Raw genomic sequence first — 19,666 nt, forward strand, 5'->3', positions numbered from 1 at the left:
GAACAGGGTGTTGATCTGGATGAATCCGTTAAGGATGAGGAATCCACAAGACCCTCTCGCTATAAACTTTCCCTTGATGAACAGCACGTCTAAAGTTAAACTCTGTGGAATTCCACTCACAGGGGATCTTATGTTTGGACCGGGTTAGAGGCCGTTTTGGATCAGACGGCCGATAAGAAAAAGGCCTTTCCCATTAAAAAGAAATTTGGGGAGCAGGTTAAGTCTCGCCCTCAGAGAAAGTTTGAAAACCCAAAAGCAGTAAGGCAGAAAAAGGCTTGGGGACAGAAGGGCAAGGGGCATGGCAATTTTTCGCCCTCCTGAACAGCCCAAGAAAACCCAATGACGGGGTATCCATGGTGGGAGGAATATTTGGGTCCTTTCTTCCACAGTGGGAGATGATCACCTCAAACCTGTTTGTGTTGGGGATCATAAGAAGAGGGTACTGGCTGGAGTTCTCAGATCCGCCTCCGCACAGACTCCTTGTCACCAAGTGTGCAAAAAATCATCAGCTCTTCTATCCTCCCTACAACTGGAGGAACAAGAGGTGGTGGTAGGCAGAGGCTTTTATTCCCACATCTTTGTGGTCCGCAAGCCTTTGAGAAAAGTTCAGGTTTATCATGAACCTGAAGCCTCTGAATGTCTCAGTTACTTACAGGAGATTCCGGATGGACTCTGTCTACTCGGTGAAGGCGCTTCTTCCCCTTAATTTCTTCATGGCGTCGATAGACTTTAAAGATGCTTATTTGCACATTCCAATCGCAGAAAGTCATCAGAAGTTTCTCAGGCTGGCGGTAAAAACCGGAGAAGGGACCGTTTCACTTACAGTTCAAAGCACTCCCCTTTGGGCTTCCCCCCACATCTCCACCAAAGTTATGGTGGAGATCCTGCCTTTCTTGCGGCTCAAAGGCATCTCTGTAGTCACATACCTAGACAATCTACTTCTGTTTGCCTCGTCCCCAGAGCAGTTGTCCCAGGATCTTCAAGTAGCATGAAACATCCTGGAAAATTTAGCATGGCTCTTGAACCTGGAGTTTGGTTCTGTCCCAAAAGGTCACCTTCCTGGGCTATGTGTTGGATTCAACAAAGCAAAAGGTGTTCATTCCAGTAGAAAAGATCCAGAAGGTGGACAAAGCAATGAGGTTGCTCCAGGGCAGCCATCAGATCTCAGTAAAAAAAAGCGATGTTAGGGTTAGGCTTACTGACTTCCATGCTCTCTGCAGTTCAGTGGGCAGGGCTGCACTTTTGCCCTCTACAACTGTTTATCCTGAGGGTCTGGTGGTGGAAAAAAGGGTCCAATCTCTCACAGGGCTTGAAGTGGGTCCTTCCAGTCTCCTGGACGGTCACGACCGACGCAAGCGGCACAGGTTGGGGAGCATGCCTAGATTCCAGGATGGTGCAAGGTACTTGCAGGAGGGAGGACACAAAAAGGCCCTCGAATTGGAGGGAACTGAGCCATAGACTTGGCTCTCAGGGCTTTTCAGACAACTCCAGGGACAGCTCGTGATGGTCCGTATGGAAAACGTCTCAGCGATGGCCTACATCAATAGGCAAGGGGGCACCAGGAGCAGATCCTTGTGGGTTCCGGTGAAATCTATCCTCAGGTGGGCCAAAGCAAGCATTTTCTCTCTTTCGGCAGTACATTTGAAGGGGGAACAAAACCAGGTAGTGGATTCTTTCAGGAGAAAGATGCTGAGGGAAGGCGACTGGGTTTTGAACCAGGATATCTTCGAGATGATCACTCAGAAGTGGGGGGTACCTTGTGTGGACCTCTTCGCCTCGTGGGTGAACACAGAAGTTTGTCTGTTTTTTTTCCCTAAACAGATGGGATGGAGTAGCTGGGGTGGATGCACTAGCACAGAGCTGGTGTTTCTCAAGATGTTATGCCTCCCCCCCCTCCTGTACGGATTCCAGCAGTTCTGAGAAAGTTTCAGTTGGATGACCCAACCCTCATTCTGATTGCACCACATTTGCCCAGGAGGCCGTGGTTCTCCATCTTGATGGATCTGGCAGTGGAACCTCCCTGGATTCTGCCTATCCAGGAGGATCTTCTTTCTCAGGGTCCGATCCGTTGCCCTCAGGTGGAGCGATGGAACCTGGCAGCGTGGCTTCTGAGGAGGAATTGCTAAAGTGCAAGGGTTTCTCGGATCGACTAGTGGCGACTCTCCTAAATGGCATAAAAAGGGAGACGCAAGCTATCTACCTAAAGGTGTGGAAACGCTTCAGTAGTCGGTGTACAGAAAGCTCCTTCAATGTAAACAGTTCTGTAGCAGTATTGGAATTTCTGCAGGCAGGAGCGGACAAAGGATTAGCTCTTAGCGCCTTGAAGGGACAGGTGTCCACCCTAAGCGTGTTCCTGGAAAAGCCGCTAGCTATAGATCCTTGTATAGCTAGATTTTTCAGAGCCTTAGGCAGACAGAGGCCAGTCAGAATTTCCCGGGTAGCTTCAGTGAAGAGGCTAACCGTGGCAGTGGCAGACTGAGCCTGGGATTGATCAGGTGCAGCAGTCTTCTGTCAAACCTCATAAGACTGTTTATGGGGGGTTTCCTGTCTCATTTAACATCTCCCATTTTGGACTTTACTGACATTGATCCACACCGCTAACTTGCATCATTATTATTCAAGGGAATGTAAGTAAGTAGTTTAGGGGTTTGTTTGTGCTGGACAAGTTTTTTTTTTTGTGTTTCAACTGTGGGTCTAGACTCCTCGACCTATCCCAGCTGCAGACAACCCTACTACACTACCACACCAGATCCCTGGAAACAATAGCGCTGGTATCAACTTTCATGTTTATGTTCTCTTTCAGGCCTCCCTGAAGTCACCCTGACATGCACGCTTCCAGCCAGGTCTCATTTATTATGTGTGTGTTCGGGTGCTGTACTTATGGGGGCCATGCACATTGTGGCTAGGGTGCTTAACATTATTTTCCCACTTGGGTTTGTTCACTGTAAAATATGGCTGGGATCCTTACCATTGTGCCTGCTTGGGTGTGTGGTGTGGCCAGGATCCTTATCATGCTTAGGGTATTCATATATAGTCTAACAGGTGGGCAAATAATCATTGGAAATGTAGTCTCAATTCATCATATCATACTACCTGCATGGTGTGCGCTCCCCAACTGGAAGTTTAGGTGAAGCACAAGGGGGGGGGGGGGGTGTGGCATGGAGATTTTCAATAAAAAAAATTTAATTTATACATATTTTTGTTAACTTTTTTGTAAGTGTATGTCTTTTTGTCCCAAGCATGTTTGAACCCACTTATAGTTGACTAACTCACTACCTCTGCTGGAAGTCTATTCCAAAGGATCAACTATCCTTTCAGTAAAATAATACTTTCTAGGATTAGCTTCCTGCTAGTTGCAGAGCTTTGTAGATTAAATAAAAAAAAAAAATAAAAAAAAAAAAAACAATTAAATGCATATTTTATCTTTTTTTCAAAAGGGGTGCAGTTTTTTTCATTTAAAAAAAAAAAGATAGACTATGCCTTTAATATTACGTTTAGGGATGGCAAATGCCCTCTTTGAAATGCATAGATATTTCTTCAGCTGTGCCTTTTTGTAGCAGCAGTAGCTCACACTTTCACCCAGAGCATTCCTCAACAGCAAATAAAAAATTCCAGCAGTGTGGCAAATCAACACTAGAGAGAGCTGTGCAATACTCCAAGAGAGGTGCAGCACACAGAACAAAAGCATGGAGAGACAAGAATGAGCATCCAAGACGAGCGGATTGTGGCAGCATTGCTAGGCAGCCTCTAGAGATCACAAGCATCTTCCAAGGATACAACCTGCCAGCAGGGAGAGAGCAGGACCAGGACCAGAGATAGCTACTCTAGGGGGCAGAGCCAGCCTCTCTCATTTGGAGAAGGGGGAGAATGCTCTTGGGATGCTGAAGAATACAGATAAGGCACTCTAAGGAACCTGAGCAGAAAAATGACTTTTTTAGGTATTTAGTCGCCTCATTGCTTTGATACGTTAGACAAGGAAAATATCCCTGCAAGGATGCACATGATGCTGCAGGGCTGATGCTGGAGATTGCAAACCAGGAGACAGCAAGCCAGACCTTGTGAGTGGGAGGAAGACGGTGTATCCCACTGCCACATCCAAGCTGGGAGCAGCCAGACTGCTTCTTGCAGTGATCCTGGACTGAGTGCATGGAGGAGTAGGACTCTGGGATAGATTTGCTTTCGAAGGAGTGACATCTAAGGATTTGCAAAGGGGATCAGGTGGGGATGTCAAGCAAAAGAGCACGGTGACTGGCCTGCAGCACTGGGTCCTCACTCCTGTCCGCACACTGCCAGCAATCCAGCAGGTAGGACACAGCAATGCACCCCAGTATGAGGTCAGCTCTGGCACCTTCTTCCCATTCATACCAATACTGAAAAGCCTTGTCATTGCATGCCCTAATATCTTTTGCTGTATAAATGTGAGAGGGTCATAAGTACTGCTATATTTGGGTGTCAGCGGTCAACAGTTGGCCTGTATTCCTTAATTGGTTGGGGAACCAAGAGATCCAGCAAGCCTTGCAACCCAGGACCATGGGTTGCAAGAGTGTCATAAATATGTCTTTCTTGGGTGTCAGTGGTCAACAGTTGGCTTATATTTCTTATTTGCTTGGGGACTTACCCAGGTCCATAGCTGAAATCAAAATAGACCATACCTGCCCATCCTTTTGAAGCTTATATAAGCAAATCTTTGACTACACCGTCTGATGACCAAAATTACAGTGTGTCCAATACACATGGGTACAGGTTGGTGCAGCTGGAGGAGGAACTACAGATTGCTTGCTGGGCATTGTAATTCTCTAGCGGCTGTGGGTTGGTTTGATAAAATTCTCAGCTTCATTCACCTGGGCTGATTCAGTATAATTATTGATGTTGCAAAGTTTGGTAACCCATAGCAACCAAACATAAACTCTTTCTCTGATCTGACTGTCAACTGACCTGACTGGTTGCCATAGGCTGCCAGTTTACGTGAATTTTGGGTTACAGCTCCTCACACGCCTTACAATCTGCATGCACAATCTGCTTTAGATGTGTATGTAGATAGATATGTAGGGCAAGGGCCTGACTGATTGGATACAAATTTATACAGTTTAGGTAGGTCCTCAAAGTACAGAGATGGTATATTCAGATTGTAATGTGTATGAGAGGGATCGTTAATACTAGTAATTTCCCCTGATTGCATAGCCGTTGGTGCTGGAAGACACTGTGGGGGGCATTTACAAAGTGCCGGTTCACCCTTGTGTGCTGTGAATTTTGTGCGGATTCCGCACCGCATCCAAATTGCGTCCAAAGAAAAGATTCTCCACGATTTTGGTGTGATTTGTGCCATACAGAATAATGGCTTTAAATCGCACTGCTGCAGAATTGCATGTAATTTGAAAAGGAATGCAGTGCGATTTCTCTTCAAAATTCGTATACAGCTCCCACACCGTATAGTGTTTACTGGCACTCAAACTGGTGCACACAGAATCTGGTGAAGCTGTGCATAGTAACCAATCGGCTTCTAGGGTTTATTGCCAAAATCCTAATTGAACAAGTGCAAGTTAGAAGCTGATTGGATACTATGCACAGCTGCACCAGATTTACTAAAACTGGTGCACACAGAATATGGTGCAGCTGTGCATAGTAACCAATCGGCTCCTAACTTTCCAATTTCCAATTATGCTTTGCCAATAAAACCTAGAAGCTGATTGGTTACTATGCAGAGCTGCACCAGATTCTGTGTGTATCAATTTTCTTAAATCTCCACCAGTGTTAAATCGCCGATCCTGGCGCATTGCACTAGTTACTCTTACATTCACAGAACTTTATTGAACTGTCAAGAGCAACATTTCTGTTCACCGCAGCAGCATAGCAATGTTCACGGCGCAACACGCTGCCCTGAAAAAAGTAACGCATGCTGGATTTTTGAAGGCAGCAAGGCATTTTTTGTGTTGTCTATACATTGGAGCTGTGTTGAAAATAGCTGCCACAGCGTAGCCTCAATGAATCTGCTTTGAATGAGCCCTTACTCTAGGTTCAGGTGCGGGTTGTGAATGCGTACATAATCACATGCGTTCCCAAGCTGCATTGGAAATGCACTGCTCGCTAGCAGATGTGCAGAGGTTCTATTAGATCTTCCCCATGCATTACAAAACTCCCACCTTTTTGCATGCACAAAACCGCAAGGTGATGCAGCACTACAAGTTTAGTTGTGTCCTAACCACTATGTGGCGACAGTACGCAAATATGTAGCTTCTTAGTGGGTGGGCCTTGGCGCTGTGCAGCTGAAAATTTGCCTAGCAATTAGACGACACAGCTGTGCAGAGCAAATGGGTGCCCTGCTTGCTTCCGGAACAGTTAGAAGTGGCTGTTGATAGATCTAAGGCTAGGTTCAAACTTATGTGTGCACATTTCTGCGGGAAAGAAGTCACTGACCCTTTTTTTAACCCTTTTGCACTGGCCCCTCCCAGCCTTTTAAGAGGTTCCAGATGCCAAGAGGAGGGGCAGAGTTTGTGATCATGTGATCACTGTGACAGCCAATCACAGTGTTCACATGATCACAAATTCCGCCCCTCCTGGCATATGAAACCTCTTAAAGGGCTTTTTAGCGCCTGTGCAAAGGGTTTGAAAAAGGTCAGGGACTTCTTTCCCTGCAGAAACGTGCACACAAAAGTTTGAACCTAGCCTTCGATCTATCAACAGTTATGTAGTGCAAGGACCTGGCTGATTGGATAGTAAATGATTGGATGGTTTAGGTATGTCTTACTACGTAGCATAGTTTTGATTAAACTAAAATTGATTGTGTAAAGTTTGTATGTGTACTGTTACCCTAAACCCAAGTGGAATGGGGAATGTGAGCAACTCAATTATTTGGTCTGAGACCCAACAATTTATTAAATGGGTAATGGTAATAAGTCTGGGTGCAGTAACCCATAGCAACTGCATTTCAACTTACTGTAGGCCATTACAAAATTCCTATTGGTGGCACTTTGGCATCCCAAAGCAACCAATCCGCTTTCATCATTCATTGATTTACTGCAGTCAGGACATTGGAAGATGGTTACTGATTCCATGCCATGTCTTACCTTACTTGACACACGTCTGTGTCTATAAATGAAATCCCCCCCCCCCAGTCGTAGACATGGGGTACAGTATGAGGCTATTTGTTATAAACTGGAAAAAAAGGAAATTGAAAACAAAAGTCATTACACACATCGATCAGCAAAATGTATTATTTTTTTCCAGAGAAACTTGATGGGTCAGATGGGCAGGAGGGGCTCCAATTTTGGGTGTTTGTGTAAAAATCCCCCAAAAGCAATGTGTAGGGACCCTAGCCAAACGCAATTGATGAGGATTCTATTTTGATTGCCCTAATCTGTCTGAAGAGTAATTTTTTATTTGGTTGTCATGAGTTACAGTGCACCACACTCTTTACATAATCTTGTTCAGCAGTTCTATGCCTGTGTGTGTGTGTGTGTGTGTGTGTGTGTGTGTGTGTGTGTGTGTGTGTGTGTACTGATGAGCAGTGCATTGTGTCTCACGCTAGTATTCCTAAGGGTCGCATCCAGCATAAATCGGGGATGAGACAGAGGTCAGTATCATTGTGAAGTGTGTGCTTTCAAACTGTGGCAGCAGGAGATAGCAGCTGACTTTTCCCATGGCAGACCCACACTTATTACCATACCGCACAAGGTAATTTGCTGCTTATTCCATCTTTGCTTCCATCTTCCCTAAACAAATAACGTGGCGAAAAGCGAGCTGGCAGGGTGGGGGGAATCGGCGCTGGGAAGCGGGGCTGTTTAAGGTGTCATTTGGTTATTGAGTTAATGGCTTTAGTGCTTGGATGAGCTGTCTCCAGCTGTTGTGCTGAAATTGAAGACGGAGAATAATAAGCTTGTAGGCTTGATGCTCTTTGTATTTATTTATGTTGACGCTGTGTATGTGTGCGCTGAATCTGTCCATTGGTATCTTGATGTGCTGAATATATTTTACAGATGCCTTCAGGATAAAAAAAAAATAAAAAAAATCTTCTGTAGCAGTTGTAGCTTTGTGGAATATATCTGGGGTGCAAAGACTGAACGGCCAGCAGCCGAAATAGGAAATCAATAGATCCTGTCACATAAGTCATAGAATTTATAGGGAGCTGCGTCTAGCAAGTACTAAGTGCACAAGCGGTGCTAAAGTGCAGTAATCCATAGCAACCAAATAGTAATCACTGATATGACTTCAGTAAATCAAAATATAGTTACCATAAGTCCCTATCTTTGCAGGACAGCTTGCCATTTTGTGATGGGTCCTGTACCCCCATGTTCTATTGAATGTCCCTCCAGACAGGGGGTAGCAACTGTGCACAGATGTTTTTTCTTTTTACCAAACGCGGAAAACCACCCTTCCAATTTTTGGGAAATGTTGGCAACCATGGTGAAAGCTGATTGGTTGCTATGGATTATAGTGCTTTGCAGATCGCTACAGTTTTTTCAACGTTTTTTTTATTTTTAAATAAGCTTGGTTATTTGAAGTCAATGAAATACAGCACTGGTATTTCGGGTAATGAATCACTACTTTTTTGTGGTTATTGAAATATAGATAATTGGGATCCCTGGTTGATAACTCACTGATAATGTTGGGTTTACAACCAATAATATGACAGAAGAACACTCTTGGTATCTGTAGAGCAGCCTTTCTCAACCTTTCTACCCCAGAGGAACCCTTGAAATGTTCAGGTCTCAGGGAACCCCTGGTAAGATTAGTCCACTGGAGTCATTGGGAAATGCCCCTTACATTACTGTTAGTAATTGGGAAGAATGGCCCTCTTGCATGGGTGGCCAGAATGACACCCTGGCAGTCATGCCTCTGGCTCTGCCAAGAGACTTTGGACTTGGAATTAAGCAGGCACTATAAGATGGGAGGTCAGTTAATCATAGCTCAAGGAACCCATTGCCACCCCCGGAGGAACCTTGGTTGAGAATGGCTGGCTTCCATAGAGCATTCAATTTTGAGGTCACCAAATGAAGATTACCATTGCAGCTTGAGAAGGAACACACTCTGTAACCAAAATTAAACCAATAACATCCATGACTTATACCCCATTAATGGGTTTGTATTAGGGCTGAAACAACTAATCGATTAATCGACAACTAATTGATTATGAAATCGATTACTATTTTCATAATCGATTAATCAGTCAGTAACATAATAGGGTTAAAAAAACGAAAATGAGCCCTTTATAGTACAAAAAGAGCAAATAATCGTTACTGTAAATATTACTTTCACAGTTCTACAGTAAAAAAATAAACCCCTTTACAGTAGTGATATCTGCTTTTTTTCTACTATAAAGGACTAATTTTAGTTTTTTAACCCCATTATGTTACTAAACATCTTAGGCCTGGTTCCCATCTTTGTGTTTTTTTGGTGCTTTTTGCAACAACACACTACAGTTCATTTACATGGTTTCCTATGGGACACGTTCATATCTGTACTTTTTTCAGCCGCTGGGTATTTAGAAAAGATTTGATCTCTGAGTCTGATATTTACCAGATTCACCCTTTAATAGTATATACAGTATATCTCCTCTAATAGTGGTATATACAGTATATATCCGCTAATAGTATATACAATATATCTCCTCTAATAGTGGTATATACAGTAGATATCCGCTAATAGTGTATACAGTATATCTCCTCTAATAGTGGTATATACAGTATATCTTCTCTAATAGTATATGCAGTATACTTACCATATAGTTGGTTATTTTTTTTTACCACTGCATACAGAGATATTTAAGAATAAATTGCCTTTTTTTAAATATTGGCTAAATTATACACCACACTTTTTCTTAAGATTATTAACCGATTAATCAAAACAATAATCGGCCAACTAATCGATTATAAAACTAGCAGCCCTAGTTTGTACCATCATCCCTATTAGTTAGACAGATGTACACTATATTACCAAAAGTACTGTGACACCTGCCTTTACACACATATGAACTTTAATGGCATCCCAGCCTCATGCTGCGTACACATGATCGGACATTCTGACAACAAAATTCCATGTTTTTTTTTTTCCGACGGATGTTGGCTCATACTTGTCTTGCATACACACAGTCACACAAAGTTGGTCGGAAATTCTAAACATCAAGAACGCGGTGACGTTCAACACGTACGGCGAGCCGAGAAAAATGAAGTTCAATAGCCAGTTCTGCTCTTCTGCTTGATTCCGAGCATGCTTGGCACTTTGTGCATCAGAATTGTGTACACACAAACGGAATTTGCGGGAACGGATTTTGTTGTTGGAAAATTTGAGAACCAGATCTCAAATTTTGTGCGACGGAAATTCTGATGGAAACTGTCCGATGGAGTCTACACACGGTTGGAATTTCTGACAAAAGGCTCCCATTGAACATTTTCCGTTGGAAAATCTCACCGTGTGTACGAGGCATTAGTCTGTAGGGTTCAATATTGAGTTGGTCCGTCCTTTGCAACTGTAACAGCTTCAACTCTTCTGGGAAGGCTGTCCACAAGGTTTAGGAGTGTGTCTATGGTAATGTTTGACCATTCTTCCAGAAGTGCATTTGTGAGGTCAGGCACTGATTTGGTTGGGAAGGCCTGGCACGCGGTCTCTGCTCTAATTCGTCCCAAAGGTGCTTTATCGGGTTGAGCTCAGGACTCTGTGCAGGCCAGTCAATTTCCACCACCACAAACTCACTCATCCATGTCTTTATGGATCTTGCTTTGTGCACTGGTGCACAGTCATTTCGGAACAGGGAGGGGCCATCCCCAAACTTTTCCCAAAAAGTTGGGAGCATGAAATTGTCCAAAATATCTTGGTATGCTGATGCCTTAAGAGTCAATTGAGACCACTATGTGGCGCCAAGTTGATATATATTTGATGTACTCCCGATGCCCATATTGCATATGCATATACATATGTGTTTGTAATAAATATAATTTCATGAATATTCACAATGTTGTTTCTATATGTGGTTTCTGTTATTAGCATGTTTTATGCATCTCGCTATGATCAATAATAATAATAATATGTACTTTCATTCAAGTCACCTCCACTTTGTTCATGGCCTCATTCACAGTCCCAACCTTCCCATTTTATTTTTCAAGGTTTAGGAGTGTGTCTATGGGAATACTTGACCATTCTTCCAGAAGCAAATTTGTGAGCTTAGGCACTGATGTGGATGAGAAGGCCTGGCTCTCAGTCTCTGCTCTAATTCATGACAAAGGTGTTCTATCCGGTTAAGGTCAGAACTCTGTGCAAGACAGTAAATTTCCTCCACCCCAAACTCACTCATCCATGGATCTTGCTTTGCGCACTGGTGCACAGCCACGTTGGAACAGGAAGGGGCCATTCCCAAATTGTTCCCACATAGTTGGGAGTATGACATCGTCCAAAATGTCTTGGTATGCTGATGTCTTAAGAGTTCCCTTCACTGGAACTAAGGGGCCTAACCCAACCCCAAAAAACAACCGCACATCATAATCGCCCAAATGATTTGGACCCCTGCACAAAGCAAAATTTAAATACATGGATGAGCGTTGGAGGGACTTGACTGGACAGAGTCCTGACCTCAATAGAATAGAATGCCTTAAATATAATAGACCTTGATAGAATGCCTTTGGGATGAATTTGAGCAGAGACTGCGAGCCAGGCCTTCCAGTCCACATTAGTGCCTGACCTCAAAAATGCACTTCTGGAAGAATGGTCAAACATTCCCATATACACACTTCTAAACCTTGTGGACGGCCTTCATAGAAGAGTTGAAGCTGTTATAGCTGCAAAGGGTGGGCCAACTCTATATTGAACCCTACAGACTAAGACTGGGATGCCATTAAAGTTAATTTGCATGTAAAGACAGGCGTTCCAATACTTTTGGTAATATAGTGTATATTCAACGAAGAACTCTTCAGTATACATCTGAAGGATACACTCTGTTTGGAATCTGAGCACCAACATTTTGGTTGTTTGGAATGAGCAAAAAATATTCTATTGACAATTTGAAGCCCCTGATCAATAACGTACCCATTCTTTGGAACTGAACCAAGAAAGGGTTGCATGCCAAATATAATAAAATTGTTCACATGGAAACGTGTTTTATTACAATGTATCAGGGTGTAGAATGTTAAAGCCATTTTTGTGCACTGGCAATGAAGAAAATAATACCTTTTTTATAAATGAAATAACGCTGCAAGTGAGTGGATCATGGCTACCTTGAATTAACACAATTAAAAACTGACTTAATCTGCTTCCTAATCATATTACATACAATATATCAGTATTTATTTGTATTATTACTCCCAGAATTTTGTAACCACCCATTCAACTTTTGATGCTATGGTTAGTCATATATTGCTATTCTTCAGCTAGATATTGGTTAATATGCTCAGCATATACTGCTTAGCATAACGTTTAAACCGTGTTATCCTGTTATGAGAAGCTTGGTATATAGTGTGTATATGTATATATATATATATATGTGTATATATATATATCTATATATATATATATATATATATATATATATATATATATATATATATATGTGTATATATATATATATATATATATATATATATATATATATATATATATATATATGTGTGTGTGTGTGTGTATAGGCTAATTTAATAGGACAGTGGACAAGGTATTGTCAATCCTGCCTTGCAATACACTGAAATAAAAATCGGTTGTTGGCAATTGTGCATTGTCTATGCTCCTTAATAAATATTCATATATATTTTTTTTTTTTTTTTTTTGCTTTTATACAGCCTAATGAAACCTTTGAAGCAATATTATGTGAATATATTCATTGTTAATCAGTCACAATTGTGTAGTTTGCATTGGATGTTGAATATTTTGCATAATGAAATCCAGCGTGCATATCAACAGTGGAGATAGAGCATCGCGTTTGGATGGTTAATTGGTATTTAGTGTGTTGTGTAATGCAATAAAAAAAATGCTGAGTCTATAGAATATTGAAAACTTTTCTAACAATCAAGCATCACTATAGCAATCTTTGCAAATGTGTTGCTTGAGCAAAAGGACTGGTTATGGGAGTAATTGTCATCTTAGAGTAGAAATGTTATCTCATTTGATAATGTGGTGCAAAGTACAGGTAGAGTGACGTACCTGTAAACAAAAGCAACCAGAGTATTGTGTATTCACTTATTTAAGGTGGCAGACAAAACTGCCTTGATGCTATGAAGCCTGTGTTCAATGGGTTATTGCTATGGGTTACTCTATTTTGCGCATAGCTCAGTACACCATCATTGTGAAGAAAATGGGTGATAGAGGGTAAGCACAAATTGCACATTCATGTTTAGGGATGAATGACTCTGCTAGACTTATTAATTTTTCATTCGATCCAATGAATCCCAATCTGCTTGGTTTTCAGGTCAGATTGTCATCAGTCACTGACTGTAATCAGTAAAAGGATCCTTGTGACCCCTTTATATTGCTTTTATATTCCATTCCAAATCAAAGTTCCCCACCTACTACATTTCAGATTCTGGCATCTCTTCTACTAGTCCTCAAACAAAGGCTCTAAGGAGATTATCTGTTTATACTATATGGCCAAAAGTTTGTTGACACCTGACCAGTACCAAGACCATTGGTGTAAAAATGGAGTTTGCATCTATAGCTATAACAATCTGCTTAATTTGTGAAGGTTTTTCGCAAAACAGTATGAGTCTGTTGGGATATGCACCTATTCAGACAAGATTTGCATTTGTAAAGTTTTATATACAGATGTTGGACGAGAAGACATGGCTCACATGTTTTACAGTTAAAGTGGAAGTAAACTCCCCTATCGTTTTAAGCCAAGGAAGTTTCCATCTTTGCCTCTGTTTAATCTTCAACTGCTATGGTGCTGCACATGTGATTTGTTATGACACCAGCCATTGGATGGTTTGATAGTTTGGCTGAGAGCACAGCCAATGTGCAGTTGGCATTCCCGGCATGCCTTTATTTTTTAACTGTTTAAATCGATGGGTTTACTTCCCCTTTAATACCAAAGTTGTTCATTAGGGTTAGGTTCTGTACGGGACACTTAAAATACACCACACCAAATGTGTCTGTCTTTGTGAAACTGTTATTGTGCAAAGGGGCACAGTAATGCTGGAACAGAAAAGGGCATGCCCCAAACTGTTCCGACAAGGTTGTAAGCATATAATTGTCTTAAATGCCTTTGCTGAAGCATTAATGCAACTCTACACTGGAAACACCAGAAAGTAATACCTAGCCAAGAAAGGGAGAGGCCATAAGGTTGAGGTGTGATGGGCAGGTGTTCAGACACTTTTGGCCATATAGTCTAAAAAGACAATGCAGAGCATGGCCTTGAGGGTGTGCCATGTCACCATATGAATAACCTTATTGACCTTTATAAGTACAGATAAAGACCTAAATAAGTGTATGCATGTCACATAGATGTTCTGTAGCCATCAATATTTAATAGCTGATCTACCATTTGCTCATACACTTGTTGACAGAAGGCTTTTAATCAGTTATGGGTTCAAAGAACCCCTCAACCATATCGCATAAGAGATTGGCTTGCTTGGAGGATTGAATTGGAAATTCACAAAGAACATAATTTGCCATAGATTTGTTTTTAGTGGCAAAGGTTATGCAAGATCTAATGGTCACACCGTCTTTCTATTCTGACTGTCACCAAACTGACTAAAGGTTCCCTATCAATGGCAGGCACACACGGACTTGTATAAGGACCATTTTACTAGTTCAAAAGGCAGATATGTTCACCTGGAAAATAAGCACTCTGCAGTGAATATCTATTTTTTTTTCACTTTTTTTTTCACACCTGCAAAATTAAATTTTTGAAGTGTGATGTTAAAGCCAACTTTTCTTTTGTATGTACCCTGTAGTGTCTAATTTAAGTGACACCTTTAAGGTATGCATGTTACCATGGTTAGATAAAGCCAAAAATAAATGTAACAAACACTGATGTTCCTTTTCAGAGGCTGTTTGGAAGAGAACAAGAACTAAAAAGAGATAACAAGATAAATATGTCATTCTTTTCTGTTTCAATCTTTTTATTCAGTTTTAAAACATTATAATGTAATACAAAAGAGTGCAAAATGTCTCTGATTTCAGTGAACAACAACTCAACAATGATGACCTGTTGGGGTAAGGAATCAAGACTGTCATTCTTTTCACTTCTGTTTCTTGTGTTGTTTTTTTTTTGGGGGGGGGGGGGCGTCATTTTCTTCCAAACGATCATGAGAACACCAGAGACTTAATGCCTATCACTCCAACACCTCTTTAGATATTGCTTGATACTGCTTTGCCATGTGTCTTCTTCAATGGTGGAGAAAGTCCACCTGAAAGAATAATTTTGGGCCCCCAGTTTGAATGTTACCTGGAGACACTTCTTTTCTGTAGATAGTAAGATGGATAGATATAAATTAAGAAATTCCATGAACCCATAAAAAAGGCCTTCACTTCCAGTGCTAGCAGGATTACCATTCTGTATGTTTTAGTGCCGCTTTGTTTTAGTGTTCATTCCCCACCACCACTTGGCTACCCCAAACCAGAGGTAGGGTTATACATTTACTTGTCCTATAAATGGCCAGTGTTCAGGTCTATAAGACAGTGGAAGGGGGTCCCAGCACTCACCTACTCCACATCTACTCCAAATGAACTCCTAATTCCAGAAGACCCTTGTGCAGGTGTTCACTAACAGTATGTTTGCCCCTTTTTCACATCTCCTCATAAAGAGGAAGATAATAAGGTTTGCAGGACAACTAAAATATACGTATCGATTGTTTCTAAAATCTCAGTCGCAGGGGCGTTGGCCAGCCATAAATGATCGGATGCAGTTTTCATTGTAAATAAAATGCTTACCATTTGCAATGTAGCTTATTTAACTGAATTCAGTACCCCAGATCCAAAGATTATTCTTTTAAAGACCCTGATTTGAAAGATTCTTCTTGCAATCTTTCTTTTTTTTTTTTTAACTAGGTCACATTAGGTTTTCTCTGGCTTAGAAGTATTTTAGGATGAATTTTGCAAATGAGAGCTCGTTATTGCACTTGGATGAAAACATTACTTCTGCCCTATGTGAACTAATTTCTCACCAATGACAATGGGGAATTAAATATGTGCCTGCCATCGTTTTAAATGCTATACGGCTGTGACCTCTGGTGACTCCTCTTCCTTCATTGCCCATCATACAGATGCTGCGTGCATGCTGCTCGACTGCAAATTTTACTCCACGGTAGCAGATTTCTACTTGAGTTAATTATTGCTTTGAAGTTAATAATAATGTGATCAAATGTGACACAATGCTGCAAATTTCAGTCTTTGCATGGCTTGTCTCAGAAGAGCTTCTGGTCTTGGAGGGGTTAACTGTTCACAAATAAACGTTCACCTCTTAATTCCGATCAGACAGTGCGAATCTGACATAAGACACAGGGAATTGTGGGAAGCGATTGTATCTAAAATTCCTACGGGATAAAACAAAGAAACGCAGATTGGCACTGTTATCTTGCAGTAGCTGAGCCTTGCGCATAGCTGGAGAGATGAAGCAGAGGGAGCCTGCGCTTGGCTGTGCATGTTGCAATTAGAACGAATTAACTTCTCAATATGAATACATTTATCAAACTAATGAGAGAGAAGACCAGGACACAGTGAACTCTGCAGTCCTCGGTGTGTACACATAAAGGGACGACTCTATGCTGCCTTTACAGTTTAACGATTAACAAAGACGCTGGATTATCCAATAAGGGGACACAAAAGCCTGCCTTGCCAGAAGTGGCAAGCGGTAATCCAATTTTCACTCACGCGTTCTACGTGATTGCAGCCCCTCATTTCAACCTCTTCCAGCAGTTCCATCACTTAGGAAATATTGTTGTCGCAAATATGGGATAATTTCTAGCTGATTAAAGTTAGTTATTAGAGTGTTTAGTCATCTTCAGCTGTGTACATTAGACGCCATACTAATATATGAACTATACATTATTGTGTATGCAAAACAGTCATGGATCTCTGTCTGGCCCACATTTTCACAGCTCTTACCTTAAAGGACCCTTTCAATGCGAGCGGTTGTCTATTGCGTTTTCTATAGATGGAATCAGGATAAGGTGTTCATATCACCATTAACTTTCTCTTCCCAAAGGTTACATAGCCTGAAAAAAAGACAAAAGTCCATCTAGTTCAATCAAGAAAAAAACAAATAGAAAACCTCCATATACAAAACCGTATACCCACAGTTATAGTCAGGTTAAAAAAAGACACAAGTCCATCTGGTTGAACCAATAGAAAAACAAATAGAATATCTAGCTATACCCATAGTTGATCCAGAGGAACAAAAAGAGCCCAATAAAGCATGATCCAATTTGCTTCAGGGAGGAAAAAAAATTCTTCCTGGCACCCCAGGAACCAGTCTGATATTCCCTGGAATACCTACCCCTGGTGTTATTACCTATATATAATAATATCTAGTTATGTTTTTTTTTTTTGTCTTTAGGAATGCATCCACCTTGATCTAAAAACAATCTACTGAGCTGGCCAGAACTAGTTCTTAAAGGAGTTTCTTCTACATTTTCACAGCTCTTACTGTTAAGAAGCCTTTCTGTATGTCTGGGTTAAATCTCTTTTTCTCCAAACATAAAGAGTGCCTCCTTTTTGTCTTTTATGATGACCTTAAACATAGAAACATAGAAAAGTTACGGCAGAAAAAGACTGAGTAGTCCAAGTCTATTTTTGGTTTATTTATTTATTTTTTAACTTTTTTGTGTGATTTTAGATCTTTGTCCCAAGCATGTTTGTAGCCATTTACTGTTAACTGTCTCACTACATCTGCTGGTAGTTTATTTCAAGCATCAACTACCCTTTCAGTAAAATAATACTTTCTAAGATTAGTTTTGAACTTTCCTCCAGTTAGAGGTCATGTCCCGTGTTCTTGATTTTGGTTTCATATTGAGAAAACTACCTTCCTGAACCTTATTCACTCCCTTGATGTATTTATTCACCATCCTTGAGTGAATAACTTTACACCACTTTCAGTATGTGGACCACTTATGTATTTATACACGTTGATCCTAGCCTCTCTTAATTGACTCTCGCCAATAGAGCATAAATTCAGTTCAGCTAATCTTTGCTCATAGCTGAGCTTCGTCATGCCTCTTATCAGTTTTGGTGCCCTTCTCTGCAATTTCTCCAGTTCTTCGATATCCTTTTTATGAAATGGTACCCAAAACTGAATTGTACATTCTAGATGTATTATTAATGCAATGGGGTAAAAATGTGAGTAGATCCAATTCCATTAGTACTTCCTCTGTCGCTGCTCCCTTTCCAGTTCCACCATTTTTTATTCTATGAAAATGAACGGAAACTGAACAGCATGCCATGTAAGATAAAGCCACATGTTTTGTATAGAGGCAGAATGACCTCTCTCTCCAGTTTTTACAGCTTTCAAAATAAGAGATACATATTGTTGGCTTAAGAGGCTGTAGGCTGGGATAGCATGTTGTTATTAAGGTACATCTTTACCTGAAGGACTCTGGTTTAAAAAAAAAAAAAACAATCAATTATGTATTCTTGGCTCTAAAATTCCCTTCTAATGCTCTCGGGTGCCTCCAAATTTTTCAAGTATAAGGATATTGTTTAGTGTCACATAGGGTACGCTCACACTATTTCATTGCACTAATGTCCTTTTTACCATATATTACTGCAACACAAGGCAACACAGTACACACAGGCTATAAAGAACAAGTATAGATATTGTTTTTAGTGGTGTGTGTTAATATTTTTATCTCCGTCCCTCCTTATCTTTCATTCTTTAACATTTTTACATGTCCAGCAAATCCAACACTGATCTGCTGTAATCTGTCCCTATGCTTCCACATGCTTGGTCCCATGCCGCCATCTTCCTTCTTTTCATCTTCCGAAGCTGGTTGGTTCTTGCAGCTGGCCCCCTGATGATACTCCACCAGGTCCTGTGTTCTCCAGCTGCTGTTTGGAACATGATGCTTCCTGTAATATGTGATGTTGGAGGCACCTAAAGCAGGGTACACATCATTCTTGCCTAGGCAAAAATAGAGACTGGGATGGCATGTAAAAAAACAACAAAAAAAACAAACAAAACCCATGCACAGAAAAGGTTAGCTTTTTTTAAGATTGTTGAGGTGGAGGAATACAAAGAGGCAGTGTGAGCAGTATGGTCTTGCTCCCCCTGTAAATGCATGTTCAGATTTTGAGCAAGGAAGAGCACTTGTTTTTGTGATGTCAGGGGTTTTCAATGTTTTAAGCAGCCCAGATCTTGGATACGGCGGGGCTAATTTTATAGTGGGAGTTTTTCAGGTAGACTTTGGTTTCTGCTCATAGCCTATGGTTAAGGCACTTAAAGTTCACCTTTTCGACCATATTATACCTGCATTTGAGGTGTAATATGTACCATGGGAAAAATTGGACCCCCCCCCCCCCTGCCCCATCAGCGCAAACACAGGTTCATCTCCCCTGCAGCAGCTCTCACTTTTGAAATTTGCACGACTGTGCAGGGCACTGCCAGCACAGCTATGTCATTCATTCATAGAGACCCATGCATGAATTACAAGTCCAGTCTGCCACAGCAGTAGAATACCCTGTAGTTCTCATTGGAAGTGCAGACAGTGATCACCACGCGTGTCGTTTATTGAAATTCCTCCAGCTTTATAACTGGAAG

General features: G+C 41.2%; 1 protein-coding gene across 1 annotated transcript in view; it reads left to right on the top strand.

The window, feature by feature from the left end:
- The first annotated feature begins 3,620 nt into the window (after window positions 1-3,620).
- SHANK1 (SH3 and multiple ankyrin repeat domains 1) overlaps window positions 3,621-19,666 on the top strand; it is a 933,614-nt gene continuing 917,568 nt past the window's right edge. The window contains exon 1 of the mRNA XM_077457204.1: window positions 3,621-4,304. The gene's annotated coding sequence lies outside the window, so the exon portion shown is untranslated. The remainder of the gene's footprint in view (window positions 4,305-19,666) is intronic.

Source organism: Lithobates pipiens, unplaced genomic scaffold (assembly GCF_037356315.1).
Source record: "Lithobates pipiens isolate NorthernLeopardFrog02 unplaced genomic scaffold, aLitPip1_a1.2 Scaffold_27, whole genome shotgun sequence".
NCBI lineage: Eukaryota > Metazoa > Chordata > Amphibia > Anura > Ranidae > Lithobates > Lithobates pipiens.